This window comes from Saccopteryx bilineata, chromosome 1 (genome assembly GCF_036850765.1).
Source record: "Saccopteryx bilineata isolate mSacBil1 chromosome 1, mSacBil1_pri_phased_curated, whole genome shotgun sequence".
Classification (NCBI taxonomy): Eukaryota; Metazoa; Chordata; class Mammalia; order Chiroptera; family Emballonuridae; genus Saccopteryx; species Saccopteryx bilineata.
In genome coordinates, this window is record NC_089490.1 from 175,136,427 (window position 1) to 175,158,172 (window position 21,746).

The 21,746-nt window shown below is 36.5% G+C and overlaps 1 pseudogene; it reads left to right on the forward strand.

Annotated features, from left to right (window-relative positions):
* Positions 1–1,551: 1,551 nt before the first annotated feature.
* Positions 1,552–21,746, forward strand: part of LOC136319421 (nascent polypeptide-associated complex subunit alpha-like) — a 36,769-nt pseudogene continuing 16,574 nt past the window's right edge.

A 21,746-nucleotide genomic window follows, 5' to 3' on the forward strand; every position in this document is an offset into this window, starting at 1 on the left:
GTAAATGTAAAAAATGTGCCGCAGCTCAAAAAAGGTTGAAAATCACTGGCTCAGTGGATAGAGCCTCAGACAGGGATGCAGAGGACCCAGGTTCGAGACCCCAAGGTCACCAGCTTGAGCGCGGGCTCATCTGGTTTGAACAAAGCTCACTACTTGGATCCAAGGTCACTGGCTTGAGCAAGGGATTACTCGGTCTGCTGTAGTCCCACAGTCAAGGCACATATGAGAAAGCAATCAATGAACAACTAAGGTGTCTCAACGAGAAACTAATGATTGATGCTTCTCATCTCTCTCCATTCCTGCCGTCTGTCCCTATCTATCTTTCTCTCTGACTCTCTCTCTGTCTCTGTAAAAAATAAATAAAATAAAATAAAATTTGCACATACTTCAGCTTTAGTGTTGGAGCATAGCAAACAAAGAAGAATCCATTAGAAAGAAGAGATCCAGTAATCATGAAGAACAATGAACAGAGAGGAAAATTCGAGGGTCCACTAAGGTGATTCTTCAAAGCAGAAGTTCTTACAATGCCTGGACTGTGGGACTTGATTATTGCTCTGGAAAAGTGATTTCAGTGTGCCTTTCATTCTGTACTTTTCCAGATGAGAATTGTCACTACAGTTTTCCAGCCTCTGCTCCTTAGTTATATAAAGTGAGACATCTAAAAAACAGATAAGATGTCATTTGATTTATAGGTTTTCAAACAACTGGGAACTCACCAAGGCCAAATAGATAGCTTAGAGAGCTTAAACTTTGAGTTCAGTGAAATAATTGGATGTTTTTGTTTATCTTCTTTAAAAACAGAGTGAATTTTTTTCTCTATTTTGGGAACAAAGGTGAATCTAATATTGTGTGACCAGATGAGTTTTCTTGTGGCAGACATATGTACTTACTAAACCCATTTCCTCTCCTTGGAGAACCTGTTTCAGAATACCTGCTAGACTCCCTTGCATTTGGATGTAATTGAATTATAACCAATATAATATAAGCACAATTGATGTGAACCACTTCTAAGACTATCCTCTAAAAACCTCCTATGTGCATTCTCCATAATATTTCTCTTTTGTCAAGTTGATTCAGATAAGCATAGCAACCTTGAAAAGCTTATTGAGATGTTGGGCCTAAAAAAGGGATCTGCCTTTTATGTGGAATTCTTATATGTGGAATTTATTTACAATCTAAGAGGTTTACCTTAGCTACTTCCCACAGGTCACAGCCAGATATATGAAACAATAAAATATACTGTATAATTTGTAGTTATGTCAAAATTTGCTTTTATGATATATTTATAGGTTTAACCTAGTTTGTTATTCCATAGATCATCCCAAATTAATCTTCTCAATTAAACAAATGGTTCTGAGTTACTATTCATGTATAACACCAGGCTAGTATTAGAAATAAACCAGTGAATAATACAGAAATCTTGTCTTAAAGATTAGAGTCCAACAGAATTCAGATAAATAAAAAATAACAGAATGTAGAAAATTGCAACTGTGAAGTGAGTAGGAAGGACATCTGAATAAGTGCTACCTGGTAGAAGAACTTCAGAGAAAAATGACTAAACCTAAGCGTGAAGAACAAGGAGGAGTCTGTCCAGGTGGTGGCACAGTGCATAGAGCATTGGACTGGGATGCGGAAGACCCAGGTTTGAGACCCCGAGGTCACCAACTTGAGCGTGGGCTCATCTGGTTTGAGCAAGGCTTACCAGCTTGGACCCAAGGTCGCTGGCTCTAGCAAGGGGTTACTAGGTCTGCTGAAGGCCTGCAGTAGGTCTGCAGTCAAGGCACATATGAGAAAGCAATCAATGAACAACTAAGGTGTCGCAACGAAAAACTGATGATTGATGCTTCTTATCTCTCTCCATTCTCGTCTGTCTGTTTCTATCTATCCCTCTCTCTGACTCTCTCTCTGTCTCTGTAAAGAATAAAATAAAATGAAATAAAATAAAAAAAATTAGAAAAAAAAGAACAAGGAGGAATTATCTACACAAAGTTAATTGGGAGTAGGAATGAGATGGTGCATATTAAAACCTGTCATTATAACAGAAAATTAGATCATGAAATATTTTATGCCATAGTAAAGCATTGTGAAGTTTTCTAAAGACAGGAAGACACTATTTACAGGTTAAAATAAGAAGAATAACAATATTAAATTAGTACTTTATTATTATTATTTTTTATTTTTTTATTTTTTTTACAGAGACAGAGAGTCAGATAGAGGTATAGATAGGGACAGACAGACAGGAACGAGAGAGATGAGAAGCATCAATCATCAGTTTTTTGTTGTGACACCTTAGTTGTTCATTGATTGCTCTCTCATATGTGCCTTGACTGCGGGCCTTCAGCAGACTGAGTAACCCCTTGCTCGAGCCAGTGATCATGGGTCCAAGCTGGTGAATGCTCAAGCCAGATGAGCCTGCGCTCAAGCTGGCAACCTCGGGGTCTCAAACCTGGGTCCTTCCGCATCCCAGTCCGACGCTCTATTCACTGCGCCACCGCCTGGTGAGGCTAAATTAGTACTTTAGAAAGATCATTTTAGGCCTGACCTGTGGTGGCGCAGTAGATAAAGCGTCAACCTGGAACGCTGAGGTCACTGGTTCAAAACCCTGCACTTGTCTGGCCAAGGCACATATGGAGTTTTTTTTTTTTTTGTATTTTTCGAAAGTTGGAAACCAGGAGGCAGTCAGACAGACTCCTGAATGCGCCCGACCGGGATCCACCCAGCATGCTCACCAGGGGGCGATGCTCTGTTGCAACCAGAGCCATTCTAGAACCTGAGGCAGAGGCCATAGAGCCATCCTCAGCACCCAGGCCAACTTTAGCTCCAATGGAGCCTTGGCTGCAGTAGGGGAAGAGAGAAACAGAGAGGAAGGAGAGGGGGAGTGGTGGAGAAGCAGATGGGTGCTTCTCCTGTGTTCCCTGGCCAGGAATCGAACCCAGGACTCCTGCACGCCAGGCCAACACTCTACCACTGAGCCAACCGGCCAGGGCCCACATATGGAATTTGATGCTTCCTTCTCCTCCCCCCCCACCCACCCTTGTTCTCGCTCTCTGTCTCTGTCTCTGTCTCTCTCTCCTCTCTAAAATGAATAAATAAAAAGAAAAAAACATGTTTTAAAAAAAAGAAAGATCACTTTATCTTTCTGTCTGAATTCAGGATACAAAGTAATATAAAAATTTCATTGAGAGAATATTATGTCTGTCTCAACGAAGGTAAGAATAGTGGGTAAAAGTGTAGTAGCAATATTTAAGAGTTGTAAGGAAGAAATATCAATGGAAAGTTGTTAAGTACATAACTGTGGGATAAATATGCTCAAGTTGGAAAGTAGTTAAGATCTAGTTTCTGGCATAACATTAGTCATTGAGTTAGAGAAAACAGGAGGTAGAATTGGTTTTGGAATAAAGCTGTCTGTTAATAATTTTTTATTTATTTAAAAATATTTTTATATTTGCTTTTATAAAATTAACTTTGTCAAAATGATATTGATCAATAAGAGTATGTAGGTTTCAGGTAAACATTTCTGTAGCATTTGAACTGTTGGTTATGGTGTATACCCATCATCCAAAGTCAAATCATTTTCCGTCACCTTATATTTGTCCTTCTTTACATCCTTCTTCTCTTACCTTTGGGGTCAAATTCATAAATTGTTTCTTATGGCCACGAGCTTAGTACCTATGTTTCTTCTATGAAATTTATTGTTTCAGATCTTATATTTAGGTCTTTGATCCATTTTGAATTAATTTTTGTGCAGGGGAACAAAGTGTAGTCAAGTTTCATTCTTTTGCATGTGGCTTTCCAATCTTTCAAGCACCATTTATTGAAGAGGTCTTTTTTCTCCATTGTGTGTTTTTGTCTCCTTTATTGAAGATGATTTGTCCATATATATGTGATTTTATTTCTGGGGTTTTGATTCTGTTCCCTTAGTCTGGATATCTGTTCTTATGCCAATACCATGCTGTTTTGATTATTGTGGCTCTATATTATAATTCGAAATCAGGTAGTGTGGTAACTCTGGCTTTATTCTTTTTCCTAACAACTGCCTTGGCTATTCAGGTCTTTTTATGGTTCCATAAAAACCTGGTGGCCCTGGCCGGTTGGCTCAGTGGTGGAGCATCAGCCTGGCGTGCAGAGGTCCCGGGTTCGATTCCCGACCAGGGCACACAGGAGAGGCGCCCATCTGTTTCTCCACCCCTCCCCCTCTCCTTCCTCTCTGTCTCTCTCTTCCCCTCCTGCAGCTGAGGCTCCATTGGAGCAAAGATGGCCCGGGCGCTGGGGATGGCTCCTTGGCCACTGCCCTGGGCACTAGAGTGGCTCTGGTCGCAACAGAGCAATGCCCCGGAGGGGCAGAGCATCACCCCCTGGTGGGCAGAGTGTCGCCCCTGGTGGGCGTGCCGGGTGGATCCCGGTCGGGCGCATGCGGGAGTCTGTCTGACTGTCTCTCCCCGTTTCCAGCTTCAGAAAAATACAAAAAAAAAAAAAAAAACTGGTAATTTTTTATTCTGTTTCTTTAAGAAATGGCATTGGGGTTTTGATGAGGTTTGCATTAAATTTGTATATTACTTTGGATAATATATTTTAACATACTAATTCTTTCAATCCATAAACATGAAATATTTTTCCATTTTCTTGTGTCTTTTTCAGTTTCTTTCAATAATGTTTTGCAGTTTTTAGTATATAGGTCTTTCACATCCTTTAAGTTTATTCCTAGGTATTTTTTTTGTTGTCGCTGCAATTGTAAAAGGAATTGCTTTTTTAAAATCATTTTTTGATGTTTCATCATTGGTGTATAGGAAAGCAGTGGACTTTTGTATATTTGACTTTGTATTCTATGACTTTACTGTATTGATTTATTGTTTCCAATAGTTTTTTGGTTGGAGTCTTTGGGGTTTTCTATATGAAGGACCATGTCATCTGCAAGAGCTAATACCTTTACTTCTTCTTTTCCAATATGGATGTCTTTTATTTATTTCTCTTGCCTAATCACTCTGGCTTAAACTTCCTGAACTATGTTGAATAAAGGTGGAGAGAGTAGGCAGCCTTGTCTTGTTCCTGATTTTAGAGGAAAAGCCTTCATTTTTTCACCATTTAGTATGATATCAGCTAATGGTTTGTCATATATGGCCTTTATTATGTTGAGGTACTTCTATTCCAATTTTATTGAGTGTTTTATATATAAAGTGATGTTGTATCTTATAGAATGCCTTTTCTGCATCTATTGAGAGGATAATATAATTTTTGTACTTTGATTTGTTGATATGGTGTATTACGTTATTACATTGATCAATTTCCATATGTTGAACCATCTTTGTGCTCCTGGAATGGATTCCATTTGATTGTTATATATTATTTTTAATGTGTTGTTGTATTCAATTTGCTAGTATTTTGTTTAGGATTTTTGTATTTGTATTCATTAGAGATATTGGTCTGTAGTCTTTTTGTGTGTTGTCCTAGCCAGGTTTTGGTATGAGGGTTATATTAGCCACATAAAATGTGTTGAGGAGTATTGCTTCTTCTTCTATTTTTTGGAAGACTTTGAGAAAGATAGGTACCAAATCTTTGAATTTTGTTAGAATTTACTATTGTAGCCATCTGATCCTGGACTTTTGTTTTTGCAGAGGTTTTTGATAGTTGTTTCTACTTCTTTCCTGCTTATAGTTCTATTTAGGTTTTCCACTTCTTTGTGACTCAATCTTGAAAGATTGTATAGTTCTAGGAATTTATCCATTTCCTCTATGTTATTGAATTTGGTAGCTATAATCTTTCACAATATTCTAATATGATCCTTTGAAGAGGCAGATTAAGGTCGATTGAGGTTCCGGGAACAAAAGAAAATATTGGGCCCCTTGAAAAAAGAGACAGACAGAAAAAATAAAAATATATGTTAACCATATTTTTAAATAAATAAAAAATATTATGTACTATTAATGTTAAAATAGCACATATGAAACCAAACTTGGTGTCATCAGAAAAAAGTGTAAAGTTGGGGTTTTACAGGGCCCTTCAGAAGTTGGAGCCCAAGGTGTGTGCCTGGTGCACCTGCTGTTAAATCTACCTCTGATCCTTTGTATATCTACAATGTGTGTGGTAATTTTTCCTCTTTCATTTTGGATTTTGTTTAACTGAGTCCTTCTTCTTTTTTTTGTACTGAGTCTAGCTAGTGGTTTGTTGATTTTACTGATCTTTTTAAAGAATCAGCTCTTTGTTGTATTAATTTTTTCTATAGTTTTTTGTTCTCTATTTTATTTAGTTCTGCTTTAATTTTTACTATTTCCTTTTTTCTTTTGACTTTGGGTTGCCTTTGTTCTTCTTTTTCTAGTTCCTTAAGATGTGACTTCAGGTTGTTTACTTGGGATCTCGTTTATTGATAAAAGCCTGTAATGATATAAACTTTCCTCTTATTACTATTTTCACTACATCCCAGAAATGTTGATATGTTGTGTTTTCATTTTCATTTGTATATATCTTTTTATTTCTGCTTTTATTTCTTCTTTGATCATCATTTTTTTGAAGTATGTTGTTTAATTTCTACATTTTGTTGGTTTCTTTACTTACTTATTACAGTTGAATTCTAATTTCAAAGCCTTATGGTCAGAAAACATGTGTTGTATAAGTTCAATCTTCCTTAATCAGTTGATGTTATTTTTGTGGCCCAGTGTATGGTTTATCCTTGAGAATGTTTCATGCACACTAGAGAAGAATATATAAACTGACATTTGGGATGAAATGTTATGTAAATGTCCATTATGTCCATTTTGGTCCAGTATGTTGTTTAAGGCTGATTTTTTTTATTGATTTTTCTGTTTGGATGATCTATCTAGAGCCATCAATTTTGTTTTGAAATCTCCAAATACGATTGTGTTTTTGTCTGCTTCATTTTTAGATCAGTTAGTAGATGTCATATATCTTGGTGCTCCCTAGTTTGATGCATATATATTAAGAAGTGTTATGTCTTCTTGATACAATGTGCCCTTTAGCATTCTAAGATGTCCATCTTTGTCCCTTGTTATCTTTGTTGTCTTGAAATCAGCATTGTCGGATATGAATATGGCTACACCTACTTTTCTTTGGATATTATTTTCTTGGAGAATCATTTTCCAACCTTTGATTTTAAATCTACTTTTGTCTTTGCAGCTTAGAAGTGTCTATTGAAGGTAGCACATGGTTAGGTTTTGCTTTTTGATTAAATCTTCTACTCTGTGCCTCTTTATAGGTGAGTTCAGTCCATTTATATTTAGGATAATTATTGACACTTGAAGATTTCCATAGCCATTTTATGTTTTGTTTTCTGGTAGCTCTGTGTCTTGTTTGGTTCTTCTCTTTTTTGTTCTGTCAAGTGTTTTTGTTTGGTAGTAGTCCATACTTATTTCCCTTGTTTCTTTTTTTTTTTAAACTATATGTTTCTATAGTGATTTTTTCATAGGTGGTTACCATTAGATTATTAAGAGAAAATGTTCATATGTACAAGAATCTTTTGTCTTATGAGTGCTTCTGCACTCCATCCTCCTTTGTTACTACAGATCTTTATCCTCTCCCCTTTTATGTTATTGTTGTCACAGACTATCCTTATTTTTATTGTCACCTTGTTGTAGCCTTCACTTGTAGTTTAGATTTTTGTTCTTTGCATCTGGTCAAATAACCCCCTTGAGGATTTTTTGCAGTAGGGGTTTTCTGTTGATAAATTCCCTCAGCTTCTCTATGTCTGAAGTTTTTATTTCTCCGTCATATTTGAAGGATAACTTTGATGCATATATTAGTATTCTTGGCTGGCAATTCCTCTCTTTCAGTGCTTTGAATGTTTGGGTCCACTCTCTTCTGGCTTGTACAGTTTCTGTTGAGAAGTCTGATGATAACCTAATGGACTTTCCTTTATGTTATGTTCTTCTTTTTCCTACTTGCCTTGAAAATCCTATCTTTGTTATTGATTTTTGACAATTTTATTATGATATGCCTTGGAATAGGTCTATTTGGGTTGTGGTAAATTGACATTCTGTTTGCTTATTGGATTTGAGTCTCTAACTCTTTTCATAGGCTTTGGAAATTCTCATCAATTATTTGAATAGGCTCTCCATTTTCTTCTCCCTCTCTTCTTTTTCTGATATACCCATTATTTTTATATTATTCTTTCTGATGGAGTCATATAATTCTTGTAGAGCTCTCTCAGTTTTTTTTTTTTTAATTCATGAGTCTCTCCTCTTCTCTCTGTAGCATCTCTAATTACCTGTCTTCAGTGTCACTGATTCTTTTCTCTATCTGGCTTGTTCTGTTAGCTAAACTTGCTACCTCAGTCTTCAATTCATATATTGAGTTCTTAACTCTGTTTTTAAAGTTTCAATCTCCTTGGTGAAGCATTTGTTTTGTTCATTAATTTGTTTTCTCAGCTCATTAATTGCCAATTGGTGTCTTCTCACATCTCATTGAATATTTTCAGACCTTCAATTTTGAATTCTTTATCATTTAACTCCAAAGTTTCCATGTGATTGAGATTTTTTTCTGGAGATTATTCATTTTTTTCTGAACTATGTCTCTGTATTGTGTAGCCATGGTATTTTATTTTTTCTTCTTTTATGGCATTTGAGAGTTGTATTGTTAGTAACCGTAACAACAAAAATAAAACTAAAAAATAAAAATTAAAATAAATAAATATAATAAAAAATATAAAATTTTAAAAATTATGACAAATAAAGAAGTAAAACCACAGAGAAAAAGATTAAAATCAAACCAAAAAAATAAAAAATCACCCACATAAAATAAAAAATATAAAAATTAAAGAAAATAAAATCCAAAAGAGAATAATAGAAAAAAATGGGGGGAAAAAGAAAAATAAATTTCAATTTTGAGAGGTTTCTTCCAGTAGATGTTGCTGTGTAACAACTTTAGCTCTATGAGGTTCCTGGGCTAACCTCTGCTGAGATGTTGCTATCACAATGATCTAGGTGGGGCTGCAGTTGCATTGGTGAGTGGAGTATGTTGTGAGGGCTTTATAGCTTCAGCTTTCTGGCTTTATGGCTCTAGCAATGTCAATATCAGGCTTCCAGGCACTCCTTCCCATGTCTCAACAGACCTGGGGACAGGGTGAGGAGCACTTTTGATCTTCAGTGGAGAGAGTGGCTGTGGAGACCTAGCTCTAGGGTTTGTCTGTGCCACTCTCAGTACTGCAAGGTGAGAGAGGTGGAATCTGGGAGACTGGGGGGGCTACCTTTTAGTTTTCTCTGTCTCTGCCAAGTGTGGGCCGCAAGCAGACCACCTGAGCACTGGCTGTGACCCCACACCCTGGCTGCTTTGGTTTATCTACCACTCTGCCCATCTATCCCACTGTTCCTCGTGGCAGAAGGAGACCCTGTCACTCTGAATTTCCCTCTCTGTACCCCTCAGACAAAATCCAAAAATCTTGAGCTTCCCTCCTCCCCACAGTACTGCAGAGGAAAAAAAAACAACAACCGGTCACTCCAGGTTTGTCTCCTTTTCTCTCCAAAGTTCACCGTAAATGCATTATATATATCTTTCACTCCACCCAACCTTTAATCCATTCGGTATGTGGATCTTTCAGGCACACCTGCGAGCCCAGTTGGGATTTCTTTGCTGTATTATAGTTGTTCAATGTGTTGAAATTTCAAAGAGAGAGATCAGGAGTATCTCTTATGCCACCATTAGTCTACTATCATTCAAGTTTTGGGCATACTCTGTAGAAGTACATATTAGCTCTGTATAACTGCTAACAGAAATTATGCCATAAAACTTAAAAATTGATCTTAATTCAAAATAACTATATACCATAAATGAATACACCAAGGGCATAGAAAACATAACACAGAAAACTTGCACAGTATGTTATCCAATAATATAATATTAGTGACATCCAGAAAATCAACATTATAAATTGTGCAACTAAAATGGTTTTCTTTTAAATTTAATACTTTAATTCTCATTCCTCTGAGCTTAATTTCATGAAAATGTCAAAGACGCATGTAAGAAAAAGTTTAAAAGGCAGCACTATGAAATTATGTGTTTTTATCTGTTTGCAGTAGTGTAGCACTTGAGACATTAAATACTTTCAAAAAGCATGATTTACTACTATGGGTCCTAAAATTTGCTTGCTTTGCAGTCCACACTGTTTTCTCTCAACCCAGCATTCTGACGTCTCTTGAACTCCAGTTCTAAATGATCTGCTAAAAATGTGTTGTAGATCTGTCTACTTTATGCATGATAGCCTCTAGGACAAATCAATGGAAGTGCAGTGTTTCTATCCTGTGTAATAATTACTAAAATTAAAAATGTCACTGATTATATACACTTAGTAAATGTGGTAGTGGCATGATGAGTATGTTTTCAAAACACTCGCTCATATTAAATGACATGAAGGGAAAGTTGAAAATTGTGAAGTTTTTTGCAGCAAATGCTAGCAAGTCTACTTTGCTTTGAGATCCAGAAATAAAAAATGTAGAAATAATTCAATATACTATATTTGAATTATGTGCCATAAAAGAAATTTTGCATAACACAGTTATTTATTTTAATAAAGACTTGACTTGGAAGTTGAACACACAAAACAATGTACAGAAATGTGTTGTAGAACTGTGTACCTGTACCTGTATAATTTTGTTAACCACTGCCACCCAATAAATTCAATTAAACATAAATTAAAAAAATGAAAGAGTTAATGCATTAACCAATTTTTATATCATACACAAAGCTATTTAATGTAATCATGAAGTCATTTGATAGTTTAAATACAGTGAGTTCTGGAAAGTGAAACATTTGTGGCTGCACTCAGACTTTTAGGCAGAACTACTCCATTGCCATTTTTTTTTTTTTACTAAACACAGGGATAAAGGCTTTACTATGAAGATTTATTTATTTTATGTGGTTCTAAAGTATTTCATCACTTATTTACTGTTTGGGTTGGCATTATGCATTTACTCTTATCAAAATATGCTTTTGCAAGTACTACAGTTTTATGTTTGGGGATCCTCCATATGTAACATGTGCTTAACTAATGACATAGTTCAGTTATATTATTCATAAGAATTTCTATAACCTACCCTTAATGAATGGTGAGAGATATCTATACAGAAGATAGAAACATGTTTATTCATCTCATCAGCGGAATTGCCTCCAAAGAATTTGAGAAAAGGTTATCCTATGCTTTATAGACTACAATAAAGCCTTTGACAGAGAAATGGGCATGCCTGTATACTTGGCTGTTCTAATACCTAACCTGTATAGTACTATTCCCATAAAAACACTGTAAGAATAGAATATAGAGAAACAGAATGATTTCCTATAGGCAAAGGTGTCAGACAAGGGTGCATTTTATCTCCCTATTTGTTTAATTCACAGAACATATTATATAAAAAAAAACTGGGTTACACTCAGAGGAAGTAGGGGTGAAAATTAGTGGAAGAAATATCAATAACTTAAGACATGTAGATGACCATGTCTTATTAGCAGAATATAATAAAGATTTGAAATAACTTCTTATTAAAGTAAAAAATAAAATGTTAACACAGGACTGCACTTGAAAGTCAATAAGTCAAAACTTATTATTACAGACAAAACCCACAAATTTAACATAGATAATGAAGATATAGAAATTATTAAATATTTTGTTTACCTTATTTTAGTCATCAAATCAAATGGAGACTGCAGCCAAGATATCAAGAGAAGGCTGAGACTTGGAATTGCAACAATGAGAGAACTAGGAAAGATCGCCAAGAGCAAAGATAAGTCATTAGAGACCAAAGCTAAGATCATCTGCACCCTTGTATTTCCAATTACTAGGTATTGACAAGAAAGTTGGACAGTGAAGACAGGAAAAAAATTAATTGGACAGGAAAAAAATTGATTCATTTGAAACCTGATATTGAAGGAGAGCTCTACAAATTCCCTGAACTTTCAGAAAGGCTAACCAATGGGTCCTAGAGCAAATTAAGCCTGAAGCATCTCTGGAGGCAAAAAAATAAGAAGCAAAAATAAAAGAACTGAAGCTCTCCTACTTTGGACACATTATGAGAAGGCAGTGTTCTTTAGAGAAACAATAATGCAGGGAGAAATAGAAGTCAACAGAAAAAAATTAAGACCAACTATGAGATGAATTGACTCTATTAAAGAAGTCCTAGGTATGAGACTCTAGGAGCTGAGCAGAGCTGTTGAGGGCAGGACACTCATTCCTAGGGTTGCAAGGAGTCAGAGCTAACTCAATAGCACTTAACACACACAGACCTGTCTGTAAATTACAATATTTTGATGACAAGTCCAATTTCTCAAAATAATAGAATGAAAACTTATGCTGTATTTGTGAAACTGCAGGAGTCTAGAAAAATTATAAAATAACTGTTATACATTTAGATACCAATATGACAGAAAAGTTATAAATATTTAAAGATTTTAAAATTAAAAATAAAAGGTAGAAAGCTTTGTGTCATATTCTGCACTTTCTTTATATCTGGCTTCACTTGTGGTATATTAATTGAAACATTCCTTTGAGAGCTATAATCATCAATATAGTTTAATTATTATTTTTCACTATCATATCTTTTCCCAATTTTCTCCATTCTTGAATTATCCAACCTTAAATATAATATAAACTTTAAAATGACTATTTTAGTCCTGGCTGGGTAGCTCAGTTGATTAGAACATCATTCTGATATGTCAAGGTTGTGGGTTGAATCTCTGGTCAGGGCACATACAAGAATCAACCAATGAATGCAGAAATAAGTTGGACAACAAATTGATCTCTCTCTCTCTTTTTCTCCCTTTCCGTATTTTTCTCTGAAATTAATAAATAAAAACTACATATATATATACTGATATATATATACTGATATATATATATTTAAAATGACTACATTAAACAGACTAATGGTCTGCCAATTTCTGTGTTATACCTATAAATTTTGTATTTTTGAAATGGTGTAATATCCTGTAATGATGCTAAACTCAGAAGTTATAACAGTGTCCAAATATTACTATAATAAATTAATAAGCTACTATAGGATATTTTTCTAATAATTTTTTACCAATGATAAAGAGCATGCATTATTATTTGTTATTTAAACTATAGTGACAGTTCCTGTAGGTCTTTTCTGAATCTTGAATCTGTATAATGTAAAGAAAAAAATCAATGTAGAATTAAAAGGCATAGGTCCAAGTGCTAACGTTGGGTGATTTAGTTGTGAACTGTCTCTTTTGCTCAGACTCATTTGTCAAGTGACAGTTACTGAAGTTAAGAAAACAGAAAATCATCACAAAGATTTCTTTCAATTCTAAAGTCTTTTTTTATGCAGATAAAACTCTCCATATATTTGGTTTTTAATCTGCTAATTTACAAATACACTCATATTTTTATAATTAGGGTTGATATTCTTTTTTTTTTTTTTTTGTATTTTTCTGAAGTGAGAAGCGGGGAGGCAGAGAGACAGACTCCTGCATGTGCCTTACTGGGATCCCCCCACCCCCATGGCAAGCCCACTAAAAAGAGTGATGCACTGCCCATCTGGGTTGTTGATCCAATCTGACCAGAGCCATTCTAGTGCCTGAGGTGGAGGCCATGGAGCCATCCTCAGCGTCCGAGCCAACTTTGCTCCAATGGAGTATTGGCTGCAGAGAGGAAGAGAGAGACAGAGAGGAAGGAGAGGGGGAAGGGTGGAGAAGCAGAAGGGTGCTTCTCCTGTGTGCCCTGGTCAGGAATCAAACCTGGGACTTCCACACGCCAGGCTGATGCTTTACCACTGAGCAAACCAGCCAGGGCCGTGGGGTTGATATTCTTTATTTTCAAATATTTTTCTTTCATCAGTTGATATATATCAATATTACTTTGGATAAGAATAAATATTATTCTGTACTGAGTGTTATGTAAATGTTTTACTTCTTTATAAATTTACCTATATGAGAAGCTGTATGAGAAAAAGGGAAACTAACCAAATGAGACATTTACTCACAGAACTTTCACAGTAGCAGAAAATAGATTTGGAAACACAGCACCTTAGCTAAAATACATTTACATAGAGGATGTCAATAGTCTAAAGCAGTGGTAGTCAACCTGGTCCCTACTGCCTATTAGTGAGCATTCCAGCTTTCATGGTGGGCAGTAGCAGAGCAACCAAAGTCTAAATAAAAAGATAGATTTAACTATAGTAAGTTGTTATATAAAGATTTATTGTGCCAAACTTAGCGGAAATCTGACATAAAGTACTTGGTAAGTAATTATTATTATAAATATATGGTTTAATTTGCTATAACTTTGCTTTATAAATTGTATAAAGTAAAGTTACTTCCCTACTTTATAAATCACCATTACTGTGGAATCAATGGGCGGTTAGAAAATTTAACTACTAACAGAGATACAAAAGTGGGCGGTAGGTATAAAAAGGTTGACTACCCCTGGTCTACAGCATCCTCTATAGTTTGTACTGATGACATAGAAAGCTGAGATCAAGTATGACTGAAATCTCAGAAAATATTTTGCAGAGAAAACATTTGAGCTGCAACTAGTAAATACTTCTGACATTCAGGGTTCTTTGGGACAGTGTTCTAATGAGAGGAGTTAACTGTTCAACCATCACTTGGCCGCCTAGTACCAAAAATATTGTGACAAAGTTCATAAGGGTAAAATCCCTAATGACTTTTATATATTTTTGATAACCTCAAAATATTGACAAGTATGAGAATGTTTATTAAGATTTGACAAGCTACACAAAGGAAACAAAGCTGTCAGATGATTTTTTTTTTTTTGTATTTTTCTGAAGCTGGAAACAGGGAGAGACAGTCAGACAGACTCCTGCATGCACCCGACCGGGATCCACCTGGCACGCCCACCAGGGGGCAATGCTCTGCCCACCAGGGGGCAATGCTCTGCCCCTCTGGGGCATCGCTCTGTTGTGACCAGAGCCACTCTAGCGCCTGGGGCAGAGGCCAAGGAGCCATCCCCAGCGCCCGGGCCATCTTTGCTCCAATGGAGCCTTGGCTGTGGGAGGGGAAGAGAGAGACAGAGAGGAAGGGGGGGTGGAGAAGCAAATGGGCGCTTCTCCTGTGTGCCCTGGCCGAGAATCGAACCCGGGACTTCTGCACGCCAGGCCGATGCTCTACCACTGAGCCAACCGGCCAGGGCTTGTCAGATAATTTTTTATGTAGGCAAATAAAATGATTTTAGCTGGGAAAGGTCATTATGAAAATGGAATCATGAATTCTCAGAATGGTGGGGAACCAGAGAAATCACCCAATTTAAAATTCTATTGTTCAGTAAAGAAATCTCCAAACCTTTGACATTTCAGCCTTATATTCTTACTCTTCTCAACTTGAAATTTTTTCCTGTAAACATAACTAGTTTGAAGTCACCTTGCAGTTTTCCGAAAATTTCATGCTGCTTCATGACTGCATATCTCTAACAAATTAACTCGTTAGAATATGGTGGCAACCTGGAATCAGAGGTTTTCTAGTTACAATTAGGAACTTTTACTAGCCATATACGGAACATCAAACCCACAAATGTCACCCAATAGATTAAATTTGTCACAGTGTGACTGTCTTCTCTAACTTTCTTTTAATTACTCTTCTCACCAATAACAGCAAAGCCTTAAAAAAATGGAAGATTTCTCTTGCTGATGATTATAATAAAGAGGGAGGGGTGACGTCATGGAAATGGCGCCGTGAGCAGCGCGTCCGACAGATCTCCCCAAAATCTCAACAAATTTATCAACTAGAAACAGAAAAATTTATCCTCAGAGCATTCCGGAGTTCCACACACACACTGAAAGCAAAAGGACTGTTGCCGAGGAGGGAATACACCTGTGGTGAGTCAACCCATACGTGCAACTGCCCGCCCACACTCGGGACGGCAGCCTGGACACTGGCGGCCGCCCCAGCATACCCTGAGAAACCGCACGCGCGCCCTCCCCCCCCTGTGCCGCGGTCCGACCACTGGCGTGACGAGAAACCGCGTGCGCCCCCATGCCGCGGTCCCCGTCCACTGGCATGCTGAGAAACCGCGCGCGTGCCCCCCGTGCTGCGGTCCCCGGCCACTGGAGTGCTGAGAAACCACGCGGGCGCCCCGAGTCCCGGTCTGGGAGAGGCGCCAAGGCTGTCTTTCCTAGTCAGGAGATTTTCTCCATGGGCGGGGCACCTCACCCAGCCATTCAAGCTAACAATCAAGCGTTGGGGGGAGGGGCGCGCAGCCAGCTCGAAATACTTTCTGGAGCACAGCTGCGGATCCAATCACTGAAATTAGCTTAACCCACGAAATCTACACACCCACGGGGCTCTAATTGATAAGATCTCTCCCAGTTCAGCGATCCAAGACAAGAGGCGTGATATTTTTCAGTGCCTTTCGCTAAAGGGGCGGGGGCAACTTCTGATTGACAGAGCCTCCATATTCAGGGATATACCTAACAAGAGGTACTTGGCAGATATTAAGATCCATAAAGCAAACAGCAACTAGTGCTTCTTCTTCCCAGCCAAAACAGGCTACCAAGTGTGGAAAGCCTGGGTTGAGTGGTCCAACTGAATGATAGGCGCTGAACAGACACCTTGACAACAATTGACTCCCAGCCCCACCTGATTACGCTGGAGGCTCTGACTGCCAGAGCCTTACCCAGAGCCTTGCGCTGAGTGAGGATAGATTGGGGATTTCCCAGCTCTTTGAGCCTCTTACTCCTCAGACAGAAGCAGTGGCAGCCTCATAGCGGGATCACCAGGCTGCTAATTCAGGAAGGGGAGACTAGGAAAGAGACTCCAGGAAAGCAAACTCTCTCATTGTTGGACTCTGCAAACGCCAACAAGCCTTGACTACCAGCGAGACTAAAGCCAACTATATGACATTGCCATAGAATCCCATCAACTGCAAATTCCTACCTAAGAGTTACACAGGGGCAGAACCTGGGGTACAGAGTCACTGACCAGGAAGAGGAAGAGAAAAGAAAAAAGGAAGAAGTTAACCTCTCAAAATCAAGAAAAATCCACAGACTTTATAACTTGTTCCACTAATTCTTTGTTGTTGTTGTTTCTTTCTTCTATCTTATTGCCTTTATTATTATTTCTATTTCTTCCACCTCAGTCCTTTTACTCTCTGCCCATCTTATGCTACCCTTTTCTTGAACTACACTACCCATGAGTGTTACATTTTATTTCTTTTCTTCATCCTAACTCTCCTTTAGGGTTACACTCCAAAACCCTTAACTCTCACTCTCTCCCCTTTTGGTTTTTTTTTTTCTTTCCTTTTTTTCTTCCTTCATTTCTCTCTTACTCTTATTTTTCCCTTTCTATTCATTTCTTCTTTTCTCCTTTTACTTTTCCTCCCATTTAAGCCTCAATCACGAACAAATTATTTAATTTGGGACTCGTTTTTGTGGGTTTTTTTTTGTTGTTGTTGTTCTTTTTTTTCTTCTTCTGCTTTTGTTCTTGGTTTTCCTTTATTTGTTTGTTTTTGTGGCATTTTGGGCACTTTTTATATTGCTTTTTAACTCACTAGCATTCCTCCCAACCCAAAGACTCCATTGTATTTAGTCTTTGCTCCACTTAATACAACAGATTTTTACTTATTATTTTTATTTTTATTTTTTTCTTCTTTAATTATTGTTTTTTCTCTCCTTTTTTCTGTTTCCCTCTCATCCCTCTCATTATATCTCTTAGTCGACCATCACTTACAAGCAAATCATTTTATTCTTGTCTAAGATTTTCTCCCTTTTTTTTTTTTTTTTGTATTTAGTAGGTCCCTACTCCCTTATTTGACCCTTGAACTCTTCACCCCAAATCAGGCCCTCCATTATAGGCAGTTTTTGTTCCATTTAGCATAATATAATTCACAGGTCATCACGATATTTCCCTAAGGAGGTGATAGGAGGTGAAGAGAAGAAAGAAAAAAGGGGGAAATAATAAATTATTACTTTTTTTTGTGGAGTGTTTTCCTTTTTTCTTTTTTCTTTTTTTTTTCTTTTCCTTTTTATTTTTTATTAATTCTAATTAACACTATCATCAAGACCACCTTCAGATGCCAATAAGAAAAAGGAAATCGAACATTATGGATACAAAAGAAAGAGAGGTAACACAAATAGATGTGGAAAAATCTATGGAGAAAAGACTTAACATATTGGAAGCCTTGGAGCTAAATGACAGAGAATTTAAAATACAAATCTTAAAAATACTCAGAGATATACAAGAAAACACAGAAAGGCAATATAGGGAGATCAGAAAACAACTCAATGAACACAAAGAATATATTACCAAGGAAATTGAAACTATTAAAACAAATCAAACAGAAATGAAAAACTCAATTCACGAGCTGAAAAACGAGGTAACAAGCTTAGCTAACAGAACAGCCCAGATTGAAGATAGGATTAGTGAAATAGAAGACAAACAACTTGAGGCACAACAGAGAGAAGAAGAAAGAGACTCAAGAATAATAAAAAATGAGAAAGCCCTACAGGAATTGTCTGACTCCATCAGAAAGAATAACATAAGAATAATAGGTATATCAGAGGGAGAAGAGAAAGAAAATGGAATGGAGAATATACTCAAACAAATAATAGATGAGAACTTCCCAAGCCCTAAAGAACTAAAGCCTCAAATTCAAGAAGCAAACAGAACACCGAGTTTTCTTAACCCCAATAAACCCACTCCAAGGCACATCATAATAAAGATGACACAAACCAATGACAAAGAAAAAATTCTCAAGGCAGCCAGGGAAAAGAAGAGTACAACATAAAGGAAGGCCTATTAGATTATCATCAGATTTCTCAGCAGAAACTCTACAAGCTAGAAGAGAGTGGACCCCAATATTTAAAGCCCTGAAAGAGAGGAACTTTCAGCCAAGAATACTATATCCATCAAAGTTATCCTTCAAGTACGAAGGAGATATAAAAATATTCACAAATACAGAAAAGATGAGAGAATTTATCATCAGAAAGCCCCCACTCCAGGAAATACTAAAGGGGGTTTTCCAACCAGATTCAAAGAACAAAAGAAAACATAACCACAAGTAACAGCTCCACCAAGAACACAATAAAACCAAACTTAAACTGTGACAACAAAAGAAAAAAAAAAGGGGAGAAAGGATGAAGATTAACAGTAGCAAAGGACAATGAAGCGCAGAAATACTCACAAGAAAGGGTACTACAATGAATATGGTAGGTACCCTCTTCATTACTTAATGGTAACCACCATTGAAAAAACCACCACAAAAACACTTGACTTAAAAAAGGTAGCAACAGAGGAAAGAAGTATGGAATACAAACAAACAAAAACAAACGATAGAAAAACAAAACAGAAAAATCAAACAAGATACAAAACTAACAGAAAGCAATTTATAAAATGGCAGTAGGTAACCCACAAGTGTCAATAATGACACTAAATGTAAATGGATTAAACTTACCAATAAAAAGACACAGAGTAGCAGAATGGATTAAAAAAGAAAATCCAACTATATGCTGCCTACAAGAAACTCATCTAAGCAACAAGGATAAAAAAAAATTCAAAGTGAAAGGCTGGAAAACAATACTCCAAGCAAACAACACCCCAAAAAAAGCAGATGTAGCAATACTCATATCTAATAATGCTGACTACAAGACAGAAAAAGTACTCAGAGACAAAAATGGTCATTTCATAATGATTAAGGGGACACTGAATCAAGAAGACATAACAATCCTTAATATATATGCACCAAACCAAGGAGCACCAAAATATATAAGACAGCTACTTATTGACCTTAAAACAAAAACTGACAAAAATACAATCATATTTGGAGACCTCAATACACCGCTGACAGCTCTACATCGGTCATCCAAACAGAGAATCAATAAAGATATAGTGGCCTTAAATGAAATACAAGAACAACTGGATATTATAGACATCTACAGGACACTTCATCCCAAAGCGACAGAGTATACATTTTTCTCTAGTGTACATGGAACATTCTCAAGAATTGACCATATCTTGGGCCACAAAAACAACATCAGCAAATTTAAAAAAATTGAAATTGTGCCAAGCATATTCTCTGATCATAAAGCATTGAAACTAGAATTCAACTGTAAAAAAGAGGGGGAAAAACCCACAAAATTGTGGAAACTAAACAACATACTTCTAAAAAATGAATGGGTCAAAGAAGAAATAAGCGCAGAGATCAAAAGATATATACAGAGAAATGAAAATGAAAATACGACATATCAGAATCTCTGGGATGCAGCAAAAGCAGTAATAAGAGGAAAGTTCATATCACTTCAGGCCTATATGAACAAACAAGAGAGAGCCCAAGTGAACCACTTAACTTCACATCTTAAGGAACTAGAAAAAGAAGAACAAAGACAACCCAAAACCAGCCGAAGAAAGGAGGTAATAAAAATCAGAGCAGAAATAAACGAAATAGAGAACAGAAAAACTATAGAAAAAAATCAATAAAACAAGGAGCTGGTTCTTTGAAAAGATCAACAAAATCGACAAACCTTTGGCAAGACTCACCAAGGAAAAAAGACACAGGACTCAAATAAATAAAATCCAAAATGAAAGAGGAGAGATTACCACAGACATCATAGATATACAAAGAATTATTGTAGAATACTATGAAAAACTATATGCCTCCAAATACAACAATCTAGAAGAAATGGATAAATTCCTAGAACAATACAACCTTCCTAAACTGAGTCAGGAAGAAGCAGAAAGCCTAAACTGACCACTCAGCAGTGAGGAAATAGAAAAAACTATTAAAAACCTCCCCAAAAATAAAAGTCCAGGCCCAGATGGTTATACTAGTGAATTCTATCAAACATTCAAAGAAGACTTGGTTCCTATTCTACTCAAAGTCTTCCAAAAAATTGAAGAAGAAGCAATACTTCCAAACACATTTTATGAGGCCAACATAACCCTCATACCAAACCAGGCAAGGATGGCACAAAAAAAAGAAAACTACAGACCAATATCTCTAATGAATACAGATGCTAAAATACTAAACAAAATACTAGCAAATCGAATACAACAACATATTTAAAAAATAATACATCACGATCAAGTGGGATTCATCCCAGAATCTCAAGGATGGTTCAACATACGTAAAACGGTTAATGTAATACACCATATCAACAAAACAAAGAACAAAAACCACATGATCTTATCAATAGATGCAGAAAAGGCTTTTGATAAAATACAACACAATTTTATGTTTAAAACTCTCAACAAAATGGGTATAGAAGGAAAATATCTCAACATAATAAAGTCCATATATGATAAACCATCAGCCAACATCATATTAAATGGCGTAAAACTGAGGACTTTCCACCTTAAATCAGGAACACGACAGGGGTGTCCACTCTCTCCACTTTTATTTAACGTGGTGCTAGAATTTCTGGCCAGAGCAATCAGACAAGACAAAGAAATAAAAGGCATCCATATCGGAAAAAGAGAAGTAAAGGTATCACTTTTTGCTGATGATATGATCCTATACATCGAAAACCCGAAGGACTCCACAAAAAGATTACTAGAAACAATAAACCAATACAGTAAGGTCACAGGATACAAAATTAACATACAGAAGTCCATAACCTTTCTATATGCCAACAATGAAATATTAGAAAACGAACTCAAAAAAATAATCCCCTTCACGATTGCAACAAAAAAAATAAAATACCTAGGAATAAACATAACAAAGAATGTAAAGAACCTATATAAAGAAAACTACAAGGCATTGCTAAGAGAAATAGAAAAAGACACAATGAGATGGAAAAATATTCCTTGTTCTTGGATAGGAAGAATAAATATAATTAAAATGGCCA